At 40.8% G+C, this 19677-nt stretch overlaps 1 long non-coding RNA gene across 1 annotated transcript in view; it reads left to right on the top strand.

Annotated features, from left to right (window-relative positions):
- LOC127142469 (uncharacterized) overlaps nt 1-17935 on the top strand; it is a 45166-nt gene extending 27231 nt beyond the window's left edge. Inside the window, exon 3 of the long non-coding RNA XR_007813238.1 lies at nt 17338-17935. This is a non-coding gene — a long non-coding RNA (uncharacterized LOC127142469). The remainder of the gene's footprint in view (nt 1-17337) is intronic.
- Nucleotides 17936-19677: the final 1742 nt, after the last annotated feature.

The raw sequence follows: 19677 nt of genomic DNA, 5'->3' as shown, positions 1-19677 counted from the left end.
CATAGACCGTGGTGTTAATCCAATTTGCCCTTAACATTTTTTCGAGCAGTTGCCATGTGGTTGGGTGGTTAAAGCAGGATAGTGACACACCTGGGAGAAAATGAAATAACTCTCCCAAGGTGCAGGAGAGGGATGAACTTGAAACAAACAACACAAGAGGGGATGAAGATGGGCTGTGAGTGCTGTTACCTGTCCCTGTAGTCATTTACACACACACACACACACACACACACACACACACACACACACACAGGCAGATGCACACAGACACACACATCGTCACATATAGTGAGACAAAAGTCTCTGATTAAATTTTAATGGGAAGCCTTTTTAGGCCAGCCCTATTGTCTTTCCCATTAAAGTCTCGGGGATACCAGTATCTCTCCAGTGAACGGTGACAATAGAAGGCCCTCATATACTTTCCTCCCCACCTCCTCTCTAGCAGGGAGACGGAAGTGGGATGTTATTATTATTTCATGCCTCAGAAGAGTCCAGCGCTCACTTTAGGGCTTGGTCACAGCGGTGGAGCATCCTGCTCAGGGAACTCTCTGAGAGGTGCTCTGAGTGCACACACTATTGTTCACTTCAGGTTGTGTGCCATTTTCTTACATGCCCCCCGAGCGGAAGAGAAGCGTTGTTATTTCAGCCTTGCTTCGCATGGTAAGACAAGAAAAGCATTTAGTGCTCCAGAGCAGGTCAAAGGTGACGGGGCAGAGTAATGGACAAGCAAACTGTAAAATCCTGTTCACAAGGCCTACGCACAAGAAGTAAAACAACACAAAGTCTTAATTACAATATGAAAACAGTAGGTACCTAAGGGTAAACAACTGTGTTACAACTGTGCTTTAAAGTATTGCAGAGGCCTGTGTGCAAGACTGTGCAACAGAAACTAGTACTGCTCCTCTGGTTTCAAGGTGGAAAATTAATCTGATTACTACTCAGCTGTGTTTGTCTGTGTTCCATGCAGTCACTAACAAATTAGACTAGAAAACAAGACTCCGAAGAACAACACTGTCAATAAAGGTCTGACCAATACATTTATGTCTGAGACATCCAACAAAGAAGTTACACCCTAAACGACTGTGTAGGGAATCATAAATTGCAATAAAACCCAGGATAAGACACTATTGTCCAAATGAAAAAGCCCCAACCAAACTTACTCACTGATTAGTCACCAGTGGTGTCTGTCCAGCTTCTCCTGTCCTCAGCCCCCTTGTAATTTGGTTGAAAGTTGAGGGGGGCCTAGATTGTCCCTGATGTAGTCGCTTTACTCCAGTGTGGTGGAGCAGCTGGTGGCATTTGAGTTCAGCTTGTCAGTTGTTGGTGTTTTTATGATTTGTTGTTTGTTTCACAGTGAGAATAGAGAGGCAGGTGGACCTGAATATGGCTAGTTTAAGCTTCACTGGAGTTCTAACTTTTTTCCCAGAATGTTTCACAGTCAAATTCTGTCAAACCCACCATTGACACTGGTTTGCAGAAGTCAAAAACCTGTTTCCTTTTGAGCACTTATGTCGCCATCTCCACAGTGCTGTGGGGAATTAAATGATTTCAGTGAAGCTTTACAGTCGAGGTTGGCGGTGAGTCCTTCGTTGTAATGTTGTTCCTCTCAGCGCTTGGCTGCCATAATGCAGATATTTTCTATACTTAAGGTTCAGAATACTGATGGTTCAATTTCACAGATCAGACAAAATAAAATAAACACCTAAAACGATATAAATATCAAATGCTCAATTTAGAGAAAGGCCACTATTTGGCTTCAGAGCAAGTCCTCAAGTCCACTCTGGATTTCTTTTCTTATAGTGCCCATGCCTCACAGCATCTGATAAAAATTTAATGATGTTTACAGCTGATTACTTGGAAGAATATGGAAGGCATTCTGTTCATTACACCACCCATGTAATTGAATTCCTGGAATATGTGGATGCTATGAGGGGAAAAGGGGCATTGTGAGGTGTGAGCGATGGTGTAAAATGATTTTAGAGTTCTTCTGTTGTTATACAACGTTGCATCAGGGCTAATGACCCCTGATATCATTATAGATCCACTGTCATATTACCGTTTGCGGACATTGTTAGCTTTTTTTTACATGTGTATTCATCCAGATGTATAAAAAAGTGAAGGATGACTCATCTAAAAACATTTTCTATCATTAATTTGAACACTGGACTAAATAAAATGCAGATTTGGGCTTGTTGACCACTAAATATGTCACTGGTTCAGTCCCACAGACCGCTCTGATTTTGATCAGTAAAGCACTGTTTAAACATTTTATTTTAATTAATCAATTGCACAGAGAAAATATAAATCATGCCAGATATGGCCGAGCCTTCTGTGTAAATGCTAAATTATAATTTTATGTATGTATTCCTCAGTTCCAACCTTTCGGCGGTCCTTGTTTTGGGAGTAGGGATTGTAGGGTGTCTGTGCATCCTGAAGACATCTGAGGGTATAATTAATGAAAAATAGACTAGCTGTGACCTTTGAGCAAAGTGACTGACACAGATAGACAGTTACAATCTTTTAACCTTCAGAAATGTCAAGATAAACCTAAACTCTGTGGCGGGGCCCACTGACACCTGTCCTCCCTCCTCTATCGGCCCCACATGCCACAGTATGAGTCTCCTTATGTTTACTATCACCATATTGATTTGTTTGTGAAGAGGCTGTGGTGCCCATTAAATATTCACAGCTTGTTTTTTCCCTTTCACCATCGCTTTATTCTAAAAAGCAATTTGTCTCCTTGACTCTTTATAAGTCATGTTCTGCTTACAAGTTGTAGAAACATGAAGGCAAATCCTTTCCACCATTAATTTTTAAATCTCTATTCTTTTGAATCTCTAAATCCCTTTATCTCCTTTGGCAGTTAGCTCATTTTGTCTGGAGCAGTGCTTCAAATAATAATGTGAAAAGAGCCCCCTCACACTTACAGTTCTGATAACTATCACTGTCTGCGCTGTTACTCTGTACTCGGAGGTAGTTCATAGGAGGGACTATCCCGTCCACCCTTGTAATTGATTCATAGGATCATGCTATGATTTTTCCACAGTGAAAATATCAAAGACTTAAGATATCACAGCCAGAGTCAACTTCATCCACACTTCTGTCAACCAACTCAAAGTTTCCTCGTATTGATTTCAGAGGGCGGCAAAACTTTTCTCTTTTTCTGCTCCTTGTTTGTTGTTTTGTTTCAACAGAACATTGTTAAAAACAGTGGAAAAGTAGCTGAGGCAGATTAAAGCCCTCTCTCTCTTTTTTCTTTTTTTGAATTTGTTTCTCATTCTTAATTCTGATGTTCCCAGTAGAGCAGAGACTGAAGTCTTTGCTGCCGTCAGAGTGATTAGGTGTGGCTGCGGAGGCCAGCTTCCTGCCCCCGTCTTCGCCAGGTCCTAATTTCATGTGAGTAGCTGAAAGGATGTGTTTGCGTTTATTTGCGCCTTTTATGTCGAAAAACTTCAAAGGCGCCGCTCTCCTCTTCACCTATCATCAATGACAGATAGCGCACCCTGGGAGAGAGAGGGAATCACTATCTTTCTTTATTTATTTGCTCTCCATCTGAAGATGAAATGCACCACACGTGCAATGCAACCCCTCCCCAAAAAAATAAAGGAGCACGGGACTGATATTAAGAGGGCTGCAGGTGAGGGGCGTCCGTTAATATGTTAATGTAATCCTCCTGTTAGGTGTCTCCAATCCCCTGAAGATGGGCAGTAATCAGTTTGTTCCTGTCTGCTGGCTTTCTGGGAGGGAAAGGCGGCACTAATCAGAAGTGGCATTGCACTCGCAGATGCCAGGCGAAGGGGAGGGGAAAGGGATGACACCTCACGGATTTATTACCTCCCCAGTCTCCTGAGCTGGGTGAATCCTGCATAAAATGGGCAAAATAAATAAAGCTAACCACCATGTTAACCAAAGAGATTCTGCATCAAGAGACAGCTCCTGAGTACTGTTTCTGCCTTTGTGCTGAGGCTGTTTGTGTTTCTCTGTTTTGCATATGTGAATTATTATCCTCAATTCATCCTTACTATTTCTTCATCATTTTGATCTTATTTACTATGCATCCTGGAGCGAAGTGAATTATTTTTTTCACCCCCGACCTCTATAGAGTAAATAATACAGTACAGTACAGTGAGGATTTCCAGAATATTATGGAAAATGCACATTAAAATAAAGCCCAAGATGATGTATTCAAATTATGCACTAACTAAATTGTGCTCTAATAGTACACTGTTAATAAACACAGGATTTAAAAGTCATACACGCATATAAAGCAGATGAAAGCAGCTAAACATTTATATGCCCCGAACTCCTGTTTGTTGTTGTTCTGTTGATGTTTAGTGTGCGTTATCCGCAGTGATGTAACCCCAGACTGTGTAGTCTGTTTGTTAGGCCGTGCCCCTAATAAGTTTTGCAATTGAGCCTCCCATTAAGGCTTTGACCTTTCGATGTAACTAAACTGGCCTTTTCACCCACAGACGTCACCTTTCGACCTCTGTCACTCTCAATACTCTGAACACAGGTTATGAATTTAGTATTGATTATATCTGGTCTTAAAGATGTTCAGACACTGAGCCCTTTTCAGTTTGTGGTTGATTGAACAGGAGATTGTATATTCAATGTTAGCATCTGTGGAATATATTTCTGACCTGGTGCATTAAGTCCTTTTGAGGCTTGACTGTTTGTCAATCATCAGCCTTGTTAATTCTCCTGGACTAACGGGTAAACCTACTGCAACAGTTCTGGTTTTCTTTCAGAAAACGGTGTGAAACTTAGTTGAATTTAAGGATATTTTCTCCATCGCAGGGATGGTTGCTCTTTGTCTTTATCTGTCTGTCTGTTTAGCAATGTGTCGCTCTCACTTTTTCCCTCTATGTGCTCAGGCAGTCAGCAGTGGAGTCATCCGAGCAGTATGTTTCTGTGTGTGCATGCGTGCACACTCATTGCACGGCAGGACACGGCGGTAAAGGTCAGTGCGATGAGTTCAGGAATGACAGGAAACAATGAACCTTCCCAGGTCCAGTAAATTAACCCATGTCAGGGGCTGCTCATTCCTACTGATCAATACTGAACACTTTGCTTTCAGAAAATGAGGGTCATCCTCCTTGGGCCCCCAGCCTCCCGGGGGACAGACAGGAACGCTGATAAAACAATCACCATAAAGAGGTTCCAGACTCACAGCTAAAGAGTGAGTGCTACAGGCTCCTTCAGTGTCAGCCTGTGTGCTAAGAGCCACTTGCTCTCCTTCAACCCCCCCCCTCAGCCACCGCCAGCTCTGCTCTGACAGGGGAACGGTCGATAAAGTGGATTTGAGATATAAATGTTTCCCAGAGCCCTCTCCATCACTTCGAGACACCTGCAGGCCGGGGCACAGTGACACAATGGGAGGCTCGTTTCCACCATCTCTGTCCCCCCCTCAGAGCAGCCTTTTAGTCCCTGAATGTGGCGTGAACAGTGTTACAAGTACGCCTCGTAATCTCTGACTGCTTCGGTACTTAGTTTTATCTCTCACCAAATTTCCTGAAGTAATTGAAGAGCAAAAAAAAAAAAAAAAACATCCTTTGAGAGTAATATGCTTGGGAGCCACAGGAGTTAGATAAAATGTCTTGAAAACTGAAAAGGTATACACAGCATCCCAGTGGCAGCAGCAGTTTTTACCCAGCAGCACCTTCTTCTGTAGCTATGCTAGTGGTCCGAGAAATGGGAATATGGGTCGGACGATTTGTGGCTAAAATGTTCCAACAGATCATAGTCTGTTCATTGTCCACAGAGGATGAATCCTAATAATTTTCCTTTCATTTAGCACCATGACAGGAAACCTAGAGAACTAGTGTCTGTGATACTGAGCTGTACTTTGAGATTAATGTCAACATTAGCTTTGTAACATACAAAGGACCCCAGTCATACATGATAGTATGGTCTGGACTGGATGAAAAAGGAACAATTGTATGTGCAAAGCTACAAAATGTATGATATGTTTGTATGTTCTATTTAGGGATTCTTCAGGTAAAGATGAGATGGACTATTCCAAACACACCCATTTCAGTAAAGTCATAAATGTCATTAATGTGACCCAGAGCCACATTAAAGATCTTTTCGCATACTTGTACTTCATGTTGCATTATAAATGTCAATATGTAAACCTACCACAGTTAACCTCCATGTTCACATACCACCATTAGCATGTTGAGACTAATGAAAGTTGATGAGAGTCTGACTGTGAGCCTGACAGAGTCAAATGATCATTGTACAGAAGATAAAGCCCTTTGAGTAAATCACAACATGGTCATTTTTCTGGCTCTGTCCTAAAACCAGACTTTATATCTTATCGCCTTACTAGCAGTAAGTATATAAGAAACCAGCGTTGTCTTTTGTTTTCTGGTGTATAATGAGCATTACAGCCTCTCAGGGACTGTAGCATGGCTGCAGCAGTCTTTTAATTTCTCTTTTATCTTGCTCCTTTTTTCATTTTGGTTGTTTGCTGTTGACATCACAACAGTCTGGTAGCCTGGTATCAGTGGTATTTTCTGCTGCTGTCCACTCTCCTGACACACACACACACATACATGTGTAGCGACTAGACCCACACACACACACATACACTCAGCCATCGATGCCTCCTGACCTCAGCTTGCGGTCGCTGCTGGCTGCCCAGAGCATATTAAAGGCTTAGATAAAGGGAGCTGGAAACTGGTTGGGGCTGGCCCATCGGCCCGGAGAAAGTGCTTGGAGCAGCAGATGCAGCGGCGGCTCAGGGAGCCCTTTTTCCATTAGGAGTCATTTCCAGGTCCACCCTCAGCCGGTGACAAAGTGGTATCCGTGTCTTCATTTTCTGCTGATGCCATGTGAGCCAGAGGGAGGGAGGGACTGTCATCAGTTACTGCTGCCGCCGCCCCCTAATTGCAGCCAACTGTCGATGCGTGCATTTGGACCTTTTTCAGGCCTACATTATTTATTGGGAGAAAAATATTGTATTGATTTTGGATGGCACGGTGAGATATAAGTGATGTTGCTAAAGAGCTGACAAGACACTCTATAAACTTTTATAACAGTGTCATAGCTGTACTTTGCTCACATAAAATTAACACGTTTGAATATAATGTAGAACAGAGAGTGACTGCATTGCAGGGAATCACAAATGTGAATCTTATGTGCTGCTGCCAGATTTTTATTCATCCCCTCTGGTCGTCACAGCACTGCTGGTGGCCAAGTCATCTGTTCTTGACCTCTGGTTGAGCTAAAAATACAGAAATAGCAAGCACATAAGTCACGCATAGTTTACATGTTTTGTCAATATGTGGTCACAATATTCTGAAGAAACCTGGGAGCGATTTGACTGTGTTTCTAGAAATAAAAACCAATGACAACCTGGAGGGTGAATGACATATTTAGCTAATCACAGTGAATGAAGAAGAACAAGTCAGTCATCATTAGTGGAAACTATGCCCCAGATAACTGGTTAAAGGCTTGTCTGTATTCTGTTTCTGCACCTTCTAACCAAAATAAATGGGACAGAGGAAGACTTTTGGTCCAGATTAAAGCTCATGCCGGTTTCAGTGTCGTACTATTGTTCTGCCTTCTTAGTCCTTGTAGTTAAAGTTTATCAAGTGTGTTTCAGGCTTCAGCAAAGCAGTGCTATATGTACGATTTTGAAAAGAAATACTCGCCTGTTAAGTCTACTTCAGTCTTTTTTTGGATCTGCATATTATGAGTGAAGCGAGCATACATGACAGAGAAATGGAGAGTAATGCCTGTGCACTTGGGAGTATACTTGACTTTGGCATGCTCAGTCATGGAATAGGTCATTTGAAGACATTCCAACTCAGTGTTTTATAAGAATTAATAGAGAACACATGACCTTATACTTCTTTTTTAATTTCATCTTATTACCCAGGGCATATATTACATCAGTGCTTTGTTTTTGCAGATTCCTGCATGAAATTCGCTGTGTAAAGAATTATAATTGTATGTGCTGTAGTGGTCTCAGCACCTTATCACAAACCTGGCTGCCATTTTTATATTTTCTGAACTCCTCAGCTTTGCACCTTACCCTCTACGTGAGTGTGAGCTCTTTTGTTTTTCAGTTTACCTTTTCTTGCTGTACTGTCTAATTCCCTCCAGTTGGGTCACATTATAGAAATGTGTTCACGATCCCTTTCCAGCACAGTGACCTCATTACCTGTTAAGACTCCTGGTAGATGTGTGAGCACATTAGAGCTGTTTAGTGGTGCAGGGGCAATGAGGTACAAGGCCTTATTTTGGCACCAGCTGTGGGCACTCCAGGAGTCCCACAAACAACGCAAACAGCTGGGATGCTGCTCTGCATATTGAAGATCGGTCCAAGGTTCATAATGAAACACATGCAAGTGGGGAGTGACACGAATAATCCAAGTCTAATCTTTTCAGACGTTTTAACAAGGCTGACAAGTCACATAAAATCAAAGGAACCTCACGGTAAAATTCAGCATATAATAGTTAGCACGGCTTTGTTAAAGAAAAAAGAAAAGAAATCACATTGTTACTGAAAACACAACTGTTTGCCAAACTACCACTTTCTTTTGTTTTACAATAGTTTTCAAATAAAACGAGGCCGTCTTTCACAGGCGAGTGAGGGCAAGGGCTTTGTAAACCACTCTCTCCCTCCCTTTCCCTCTTTCAATAAAGACCCTGTGCCTAGCATACCTGCAATGTTTGATTCCATGTAATTGAAACAAGGCGAGAGAGGGACCTTGCCAGCACATGGCCTCACCATTTAAGGTAATGTTTGCGCTGCTAAAGCGGCTAATGAATCCAAGTCTTGGGAGCTGGCACAGTGACTCCCCTCACCAGGCCTGAAAGCGCCTCAGGATGCTGTCCCCTTCCCTTCCACACAGCTGTGAAAAGTTTAAAAAGCCCGACCCCATAACATGAAACGGTGAGGGTGAATACAACTACAATTAAAAAGGGGGGAAAAATATTACTTTGGCATCCTGAGGTCATTATCCGGAGTTTATTGCCATTTGTACAGTGCTTTTATTTTGCTTTATATGAGGAGGATTGGCCTTTAATTGCAGCGTTTGCTTGTTTTTCCTTGCAGTGTTTTTAATTTCTGAATGCTTGTATGCGTCAGGGGGGAAAAAGCCTGTGTACCTTCAATAACCCCATGAGTTCCCCCAACAGAAAGATGTGTCCTATCTTAAACCCTCTGCTCCTGGGATCCTCCTCAGAGCTCATGACAAATGGAGCAGTGGACTATGAGGTCCTTCAAAATGTTATACTCATAATTGGTGCTAATTTCATTGGGGACAGACTGGTAGTCTCCTTTAAAGAAAGGCGAGCCTTTGCGCAGTTAAACTTTGTGTCTTTTCTTCAGAGTAATACTTGAATGAACTGTTTATTCCTCAGTTAAGTGCAGCAGACAGGGTAAAGTTGATACGATTATGATCTCTGCATTGGAAATGACAACAGTTTGGGTTCAAGGGTCACACCAGAGTATTTGAATTTTCTATGGTTTATTTGCATGATTTATGGAGAATAATTGGAATTCCACACATTGCTTTAATTTGATTACATCCAATAGAAGCGGTGCTACATTGTAAATACAACTTATTTCTCCCAGCTTCTCTGCGACCGAGTGTAACACAACACAGACTCGCTCCACACAGGACCAGACCACATTCAGCCAACAGTACAACAATTACATCTGTCCCAGGAATTAAGAACACATTTGAGACCACAAGCCACAAATACTACACAGAGGAAATGTTACTTTTCGTCCTGTGTTACCTTTCTTGTGTGGCTCGCTCTATTGAGCCTTTTGAGAGACGGTCTTAATCCACTAACTAGACCAGAGAGCACCCTAACTGGCCTAATCCGGAGGCTCTCTGGGGCTCTCCCAGGTACTGATTGACTGATTGGTGGAGATGGATGCTATCTGGTGTAGTGCAGCTCCACTGGGCATTTAAACAACATTAACGTTGCTGGATAGGCAGAGAGAGGGAGAGCGTTATGAACTATGAATGATGGTCTCCTGACAAATCAGTATGTGCCATGACAAATGCACATTTTATGACACTATCCAGTGCTTCTGTCAGCTGAGATGACAAATGTAGCTACTGTGGTTGTACGCGGTTCAGGTAGATGCATGAATGTTGAGTGATGTCCTCAGGAACTGTCCTCTTCTGGTAATTTAGCAGGTCTCTTCACATGTCATATAATGGTTTGTTAGAGGTTATTTTAGCCTCAATAATCTCTTCTGCAGCAACAATGACATAAAAGATGTCAGATTTTAGCAGAAGAGCACACAGTGAACTAAAAACAACTTTGGAATGATGTGTCCTCACCATACAATATTTAACTGTGCTTTTGCATGACATGGAATATTTCATAATATAAAATATAAAATTCACATCTTTGTTGGAGGTTTAATCCTTTTCATTCAGCTGTAAATTATGTAAAGCTTGCATTTAGATATTACTCCAATAATGATCATATCTCATAATGCTTAATTATAGATGATCAGTGCTAATTAAGTTGTTTTTACACAAAATTTTCAGTTATTGTTGCGGGATGTCATATAAGATTTAAACCACAAATACTACAGTATCCTACCTCTGAATAATTAACTATTTTTCCAGTTGATATGTCACACAGGTATTCTTATCTTGAAACAAATCTCAGATGGGTGGGATTATGTCCAAGAAATTCCTCCTTCCAAGGTTTTAGTCTCTTGTAAAATATGTCTATATTCTGTGCTCGGATCTCATTAGAAGAGTGTGTAGCCACTGGAGTGTGTGAGCCCTCGCAGAGTCTTAGGAGCACCACCGATGTAATTAGAGATTGGTTCACATAGCACATTATAGTGATCTTTCCTTTGTGAGCAAAGCAGCAAAAACAACCTCATCTGACATTATCATCTAAGTGATTTTATCCCCAATTTATTATTTTTTTAAACATCGCAATATTTGACTGTATTGAAACAACAGTTTCCATAATAAAAAGGAACATGTGTTGCTGGAGCATAATTGAGCAAAGCAATATTGGACCCTAATTAAATTACCCCCTCCCCTTTCATAGCTAAATGATAATCATCACAAAGATTCACATGCCCATTTGCTAATAGATATGTTGAAGTTATTAAAGTAATCAGCAGCAAAGGAAATCCATTCAGAATTGATTGTGGAATATGCTGATTGAGGCGTGGCATTATTTGGAGGTTGAGTCCAGTGTGGGAGTGATCATTAAGAGATCCTCCAAATGAATGGGAATTATCCTTATTCTGAAGAGGGGGCTTACAGGAGTGAAGGCTTCTCACTGAAATGCACCTTAATTAAGAGCTCCGCTGTTATTATCAAGCAATCGCAGAGACTCTCTGCTGCTGGCAGAGTGAACTCACCTGGATACAGTAATAGATAAATTAGCTTTTTGGCAGGTAAGATGGGAGTCTGGGCATTTTTATGAGTCAGAACAAAGGAACAATTTTATTTCCAAACTTCAAACCTCAAGTGCGATCTGTCCTTCAGATTCCCTCTGTACACTGCTTCTCAGGCTTAAAATGCCTTTTATTTTATTTGCATGCAACCTTTTCTATCTAGATCTGAGTTAAAAAAAAAATCAATGCCGATTAGCCCGGTAATATGATTATGTGCATCTAGAATTGATGTTTACTCTTAAACCAGTCGATGTCAGTTAGGTATGAAGCCATGCATTCCTTCACATTAAATCACATTAATACCTAATGATTCAGAATGAGGGAGAAATTCATTTGGTGACAAACTCACTTTAGACTAATTGTTGCTATTCCATTTTTTTTTTTTAAGTAAATAGCATTCAGGGTCAGACACTTACAGATACTTTTAGATTAAATACGTCAAAAAAGGGTCATTTTTTGGCAAAATAGATTGAACTAAATCAAAATTACCCTGCACTGCATTGACAAAATAAGTGACTATATGCATGTGATTTTAAATTTGAGTATAATTTATCAAGTGTTTTGAAAAATTTTAAAAAAATGTGTCTAAATAAAGGGCAGTTCTTCACATTAAAAAATCAATGTATACACACAGTTATCGTTCTTTAGCAGCACATCTTTTTGTGTCTGTGCCTCATTTTTATCTCGCACTCTGCAAGCCCTGCAGTGTGCACAGAGGAAAAGGGTACAACAGCATTTCAGACCTATCTGCTTTGCATTACAGTACCAACAAATGCAGATGCCTCTTAAAATGCACAGGAAGTCCAGACGAGCAAAATGCTCAGGAAGGAAAAAAGGCAAGTGTAGGCATACAGTCCAGTCTAATGAGATCTGTTATTCTGGCCCATTTTATACCCACCTAATCACACGCTCAAATAGATTCTGTGAAACCCCATCTCCCTTTGAAGACACTCCCACCACTCATGTGATCTGATTAGTATTTTACATGAGATACCAGCCCAGGCCAATTATGAGAGCTGACCAGAATGTTCCAGTCATTTGATGGGGTGGGGATTCAGTGAGGTGGAATCATAATTTAGGGCAGTTAAAGACAGACCCCTGGATCAGTGGCTCCCATAATGCACTGTTAAAAAAAAAAAAAAAAAAGTGGCCCAATTAGAGCCTACCCAGGAGCACTTTCAGTCTGAGCTGGCTCCAGCAAAGTGATTAGTCGCCAAATCCTTTAAAGGAGTTTTTTAATCTTTTGTACCGCTTCACAACTTTATTCTTATTTTTTTTTTGTCTTTTTTTTAACAGAGGGTCAATTTCTACAAGTTTCAAAGAATTTGTCTATAAATTGTTTTTTCCTTTTTCCTTTTAAACAACAAATAACTGATAATGATTTTAGTTAGAAGTCTTATGTTTTGTTGCTGAAAGATTACACTGCAAATTTACAGAATTTTAGGGCTTTCCTAATCAAAGAATTAAGTTTTATGATTTTTCTGTTCTTATATCAAAATTCTGTATTTATTGACGAATAAGTGAAATAGTGCACATCATTGTAGTACAGCAGTTTGTTTAAGTTTGTTGTATTCTCTATGGAGAGGACAGACAGAGATAGTGGGTCCAGAAGAGGGTGCCATAGATCAGAATCCAAGCACACACTGCCTTTTCTATTCTTTTCTATCAGCCGCGGTGGTGTCTGACAACACACACTCACATTCACACACAGATCTGATCAACTGGAGTAGCACACTCCCAGGTAGCAGCCTATTCTTCTGCAGAGTTCATAACTGTCAGCTCTTAATTCAGTACAGTAGAACAGTGTTAATTATCATCCAGCAAGGCTGGAGAAAAGGAGGTGGGAGGAAGGGGGGGCCACACAAGGAAGAACTATTCGGAAAATAGGAAAAATGTATTTTAGCTGTGAGGGAAAGTAATTATGCTTTTATCCTCAACAATATTTTTTTCTATTTTTCTGATTCTCTCTACTCTGTCTCTCTCTTTCTCCTCCAAACCAGTGTGTGTACTCTCCCGCAGGACCTAGGTGAGGAGTTATTTCTGCATCTGGCTTGAGGTTCCACCGAGCTTTTACATAATCAAATCAATATTGCTATGATTCACCCTCTGGCAACGACTGCCTCGTGCAAGTTTCACTGGTGATGTTTGGCAGCTTACGAGATAAAAAAAGACAGAGAGTGAGAAGGAAAAAAAAACCCTTAGTTAAAAATCTCTGGGCTATTGATTTCTTGCTTTGTTGGTCTTCTCCCTACCACCCGGCTTCTCATCGCCCTCTTTTCTTCCTCCCTCTCTCCTTTTGTTGTGTCGTCCAGGTTCCAGGTGTAATTTTTTCAGTCAGGTAGATAGAGAAGCGGTCCGATGGCAAGGTGAGGTTCCAGGGGCCGAGGAGGGGCCTGAGGTGTGGCGAGGTTTTTCTGTGAGTGAGGAAGTGCAGAAGCCTGCTGTGTGATCCATCTTGATAAGTTGACGGGCTATAGACAGGAGGAGCACACCAAACGGAATCCTGCAATAAAAGCAAATATGACAGCCAAATGTTGAAAAGCAAGGGAGAGGCAGAGAAAACACACCCACCGATATCTAAAACGCAAAGACAAAGCCCTTGAAAATACTACAGTGAAAGGCAGATCTACTGTTTCACTCGTTATTGAACTGAGGGGTTGAGAAGAGGTGTAGTACGCTAGATATCATTACACAGCGCTGGAGTGGCATGATGAAGAGTAACAGAAACCTGCTGTGCACCCTGAAATCAGCAGCAAGCATCAGAGATGGACAAATTCAAATCCACACACAAAAGAAAAAAGTGTGATTACATTTGCAGTGTTTCTCCACACGAAAAAAAAAAACCCAAAACAGGTCTTATCAAACCCAGTCAGTATAAAGTATGTTTTGGTTTAGCAGAGTGGAGTGAGCACATCCAGATATCCACTACGATGATATTCACAGTTTTTTTTCTCTTATATCTTCATAAATCATCACCAAATATGACTTATTTAAAGGTTCGTCGAGAGCTTGAAGCTCCTCCAGCCTTTTCATCTTAATACACTTGTGCTGTCTGGACAAGTTCAGCAGCATCCTGTTAGCTGTCGGCACCAGAGCATAAATCCTTCCTCTTTGTCACTTTGATCAACCTCCCTTCCTTTCCTCAAGTGTCCATGAGGAATGTGAGAGGGTGGGGGACAGCGGGGGGTGGGGGTGGGGGTGGGGTGGGGGTGAGGTGACAGGAGGAGGAATGAGGGAGGGGGGTGTATATAGCACATATCGCATCGCATTGATTCGGTCCATTTGGTGGACTGAACATGAACCCAATAATCAGATCTTGCTTAAGCACGCGCTTCCTCAGTAATTGACTCTCGCGTATTGATTAAGATGTTGATGTGTCCCAGTCCTGCTCCTGTGCTAATGCAACGGAGAATGAGCCTGACCCCCCCCACCCCACCACACTACACTGACACCAACACTGACACACACACACACACACACACACACACAAACATTACAGTACATGCATGAACAGTCACACACACACACATGCAGCCGGAACAAGGCTGTCATTGGGCTTAGTCTAATAGATAAAGCTGTCATGCCGATGCTGCAGTGTCTCACAGGGCCAGCAGACCAAATTAGCCAGTCAATAATTTATGTAGAATAAGCAAAGAGAAAGAAACACTGACAGAAAAGTGGACGACACTGGGTGGAGAAATGGCAGCGACATACAAATTAATGGTGGAGAATACAACATGGTGGAGTGTTGGTTTGAAAAAAGGTCAGTGTGCGCTTGGGTCCGTGTTAATTTTTCTCTTTCACGTTTTCATTTCTATCCAATAGGAGCTTGTTAAAAACATTGTATTTGAACAGAAAATATGAAGCCTACACACCTCTCCATGAATACCAGAGATTCAAGAGGGAAACTTGACACATTGATTTGTTTACTGTACATGAACTGGATGTGGTTGTGGGATTTGGTGAACCCAGATGAACAGGTTCATGTAAAAAAAAAAAAAAAAAACCCCATAAAAGATCATATTTATAATCATAGTATTTTGGTGGTCAAATATAATTTTGTGATGGTAACCAGAAAAGTAGTTTTATAATGGCTTACTGTGTTATCATTGAAAAAGCTGTATATAATTTCATATTTAAAAAAGAGCAAATTAGTAATCAGTTTGGGAAAGTGAGTAGAAAATTTAATAAATCCATGGTATCATATTTAATTATTAGTCTTTTCAGTGATTTAGTATTGTCCCTTGTTGCTGTTTGAATCTTAAAAATATGTTTTTTTTTTTGACAGCTGTGGAAATTGCAACATAAATAATTGTTTTTAACCACAGTGAAATGAAAGCTTTAGTATGTGGCAACTCTGATTGTGATGTTAATGTGATATAATACGTATTTATGGTACTGTTAAAGTATGATTAATGGACTAAAGAAAGTGTATCCAGAGGTTATGCTGGCTCATGATACTAGAAAACATCTATTTTTAGTTATACCATCACATAATAAAATTTCTTGAATATGCTTATTACAGCCACAAACACAGCTTCATCAGTTGTCTAATATTTCTACAAAAACCATTAGAATAATATAAAATATATTTTATAACCACATAAAATCCCTGAGTTTAAAATATGTGAGTGTAATTAATTACTTTGTTAGTTTCCTGGTCAGGTAATTGTACTTAGACTGTTTTTCATGTAGTTTTCGGGAAACATGATAAACATAGATGTGTAGATATATTATTAGTAATCTTCTCTACTTTCATAATCCAGTGCTATTCCTGTATCTCAGACAGTTTGAAGTTAGAACAATTTTGGCTTTAAATATTACATTATATTCCTATGGCAGAAGCAGTTTTCCAACATTTTCTACCATATACACTTAAGAAACAGTTTAGGATCATGCTCGTGCAGACTAGAGGAGGCAGGGATTAAATCACCAACCTTACAATAACCAATTCTACTTAGTGTTAAACAGGTGACTCAGATATATTTTTCCTCTGTCTGTTTTTCTTTCTTTTCCTCCTGTTTTTCATTTAGATCTGATAGTAAAAGATTGATGTAACAGAACAAGACTTTTATTGGAGCACTGATGAATTTGATTTTCTCTCCTGGTTAATAACAGTCAGACTGGAGCAGTGATCTGGCGTCTGCAGTTTAGCTAAGAGCTTGGTGATGGTTGTAATTTGAAATGAAATGAATTCAACTTGTATTTATTGCTCAGTTTGATAATTCACCAGATAAAGTAACATAATGTTGATAAACAGATGTGTCGATTTTATAAATCATAGAAAATTACTGAAACTCTGACTGAAATGAAACCATTGACCACAGACTGTCTTGTTTGACAGTTTGATGGATGCGAAGCAGTTTGACTTCTCCAGTTTGACTTCTCCACATAAAGCTTCTTTTTCACAGATAACTGAATACATTACCCTTACTCTGACATACTATATACAAATATTCAGTGTTGATGCTCTTTAGATTTTATATTTCTCCCATATGGACATTGTGATGAGCTCCTGAATGACAGTAGTATCTGTTCTTACACTCTGCTGTTTGGTAGGATTGTAGGCTAGCGTAGATGATTCTTGATTTCCATCACCTTTGAGAAGTACACACACACAAACACACACACACACACTCTTAGTAGTAACTTAACTATTCACCAATGCAGGGTTACAGTGGCAAAGCATACAAGCACTCTTCTTTGATATTAACCCTTATCTTGTTGGGACTGGATGTGGTAGAAAAGATGGTTGTGTGTTTGTGTCTTTTGAAAAGCAGAATGCATGTGTGTATTTCTGTGTGTGTGTGGCCTTCAGGCCTCTCCTAGCCTGCTCCTGCCCCAATGGGAGGGCTGCCTGTAGCGAGGTGAACCATCACTCTGAACCACCCACCCCCTCCCTCCCCTCTCCCTTACTCCTCCATCTCTCCCAGGAGTGGACCGACACCTCTCCGCTGGCCAGAGGGAAGACCAGCGCCTCTCCTGGGCCTCCGTCTATGTCTCCAATCAGCCTGCGCTGCCATGGCCCTAGGGCTGCTGCGATGTGATAATCTCTGCCTTTTGCGTTATGCATTGCCCTGATGAATTCATCTTGTGACCACCTGGCACTCGCTGTTAGGAATTCAAGTGTTGTTTTTGCAGCAGAGGCTGGGGCGAACGCTGTGAGGGACTGTTTTCTGACTGTCAGAGAGATCCTCTTCTCCCTCCCTCCCCCTTCTCTTCATCTCTCCTCCTCCAACATCGGCAGAATGTTTTAACCTCTCAGAAGACCCTGGCGTATCTGCTGTTGTGGTGGCAGGAGTGGGATTCTTCACCTCAGCAGGACCTGTGTGGGAAAAAGCCCTGCTTGGTATTTAAAAACGGAAGGGCTTTTTGCTGTAAGACAAATTGAAACGCAGGAGGCTAGAGAGGAATGTGGCTGTCAGAGTCAACAGCTGCTAGTTTTTCGCTGTGAATAATCACTGAGGTTGACCCATGGAAGCTGAGGATTGTGTAACACACATTTCACAAAATTAAAGGTCAATGCAAACATATGGCAAAGCTTGTGCCCCGTAACTTTTGACTTTCTTCAAAGCTGCTTTTGTGACCTCAATTAAATTATGGAAATAGAAACTTTAGGCAGACAGAATCACTGTTGTGTTTCAGTGTCTGGCTTTATAATACAGGTTCAATCGAAATAATGAATTAATAGATGCATTTTTCATAAACCTTCAGCAGAAATGTGTGCCCCGATGCTGAAGAGTCCAAATTTGAATATGGTCTCACATGTACACTATGTAGTCACACTGCACTTGAAATAGCTTGTGGCTCAAAACATTAGAATTTCATATTTTCTTCTTGGTTGCTTCTGCGTGTGCATGCGAAAGAGAGAGAAAGAGAAAGAAAGAGAGAGTGTATAAGCAAGAGAGCAATAGAATCTCCATGTCCTTGGCATCTCACCAAATCTATAATTTACACTTTTACATAATTGGACTTTGCCTTTGCTGCTTATTGATTGTGCATCCTCGTCTTCTCATTTTCTCCAAGTGACAGAGCAGCATGGGTAAATATTTTAATAAGCCATCTGCAAAAAAAAAAAAAAAAAAAAGTTAAGACACTTCAGCAAGACTTGTCCCACGTTTCAGAAGGAGAAACACAATGAGAGACCACCAGGTGATGGCATATGCATCGCAGAAACTCTGGCATGTGCCAGTACTCGGATGTTACACTGATTTAATTGTATCTCATTTGAGCCAGGCTGGGACACTAAACAGAGACACTGTTCTCACCACCGGGTCCCTGAACAGGAAATTTTTTCAAACCCTCAAAAATATATTTTTTAATCCACAAAATGAAAATAATCAAATGAAGGTTCCCCGTGTTTATTATGCCTCATTATGTTGTGCTGTAAGTGAACTTGATTAATTGGGCTATATACCAGACGGGCTTGCCAGGAAAGTCTGATAAGAAAAATATTTACCCCCAGAGTTCTGCCAGTAAACCACCAATGATGGATGAGCAAAGGACAGAATGTAACATTAATTTGCCAGACACTGCAATTTTGGGCCTGGAATCTGCAATGAAATTTCCTTTTGTCTGAATTTCCAGACAAAATTTAAATGTCTCCACAACACTATAGGAGGTTTTTTTAAGGTTTGCCAAACATAGTGTTATGAAATGTGTCTTCTAATGTATCTAAAGTCCTAAATAGAAATATATATAGTTATATAAAAATGAGTTTACCACAACAAAAGCAGTTTCCTTTGTCGGTGAAAACATTTGACATGCTGGCAAAAAAGTTGCAATAGACAGATTTTAAATAGGGTTGAAGTCCCTAGTTTTGTAGTCTCAGCACTAAGTCATCTAAGACAAGTACGATACATCTTAGGGCCAAAGTTCCAGGATGAAATATTAATCAGAGAGGGGTAGCTTGCCAGGCCGCTGTCACTCTCCTATCATCCACAGGACTTTGGACTTGTTAGCCAGGTAGCTACAGGCAAGGCCCCGTGGCTGGAAGTGTACGAGGAGTTGCTGAGTGGGCAGGTGTCTTTGTGTCAAACCTCTATCTTGTTTTCCTGGACTAACTGTTTGTATTGCTCTGCCTCTGATCATGAAGGGTAACCTTAATCGTGGTGGGTGAAGCCAATCTTTGTGAGCTGTCATTAAAATGGCCCCCACGGGCATGGTAGTGCAGTAGTAATTTTGCACTCAGGGCTATTGAAGTCGCCATCTAAAGAATCACTCCCTTTTTTTTGTCTTTTCAACAAGCTGGCTTCAAATCTCTCCCATCTTAA

Source organism: Lates calcarifer, linkage group LG5, assembly GCF_001640805.2.
Source record: "Lates calcarifer isolate ASB-BC8 linkage group LG5, TLL_Latcal_v3, whole genome shotgun sequence".
In the NCBI taxonomy this organism is placed as follows: Eukaryota; Metazoa; Chordata; class Actinopteri; family Centropomidae; genus Lates; species Lates calcarifer.
Note: the sequence above shows the minus strand (reverse complement) of the source record. Positions and strands in the feature narration are given on the sequence as shown.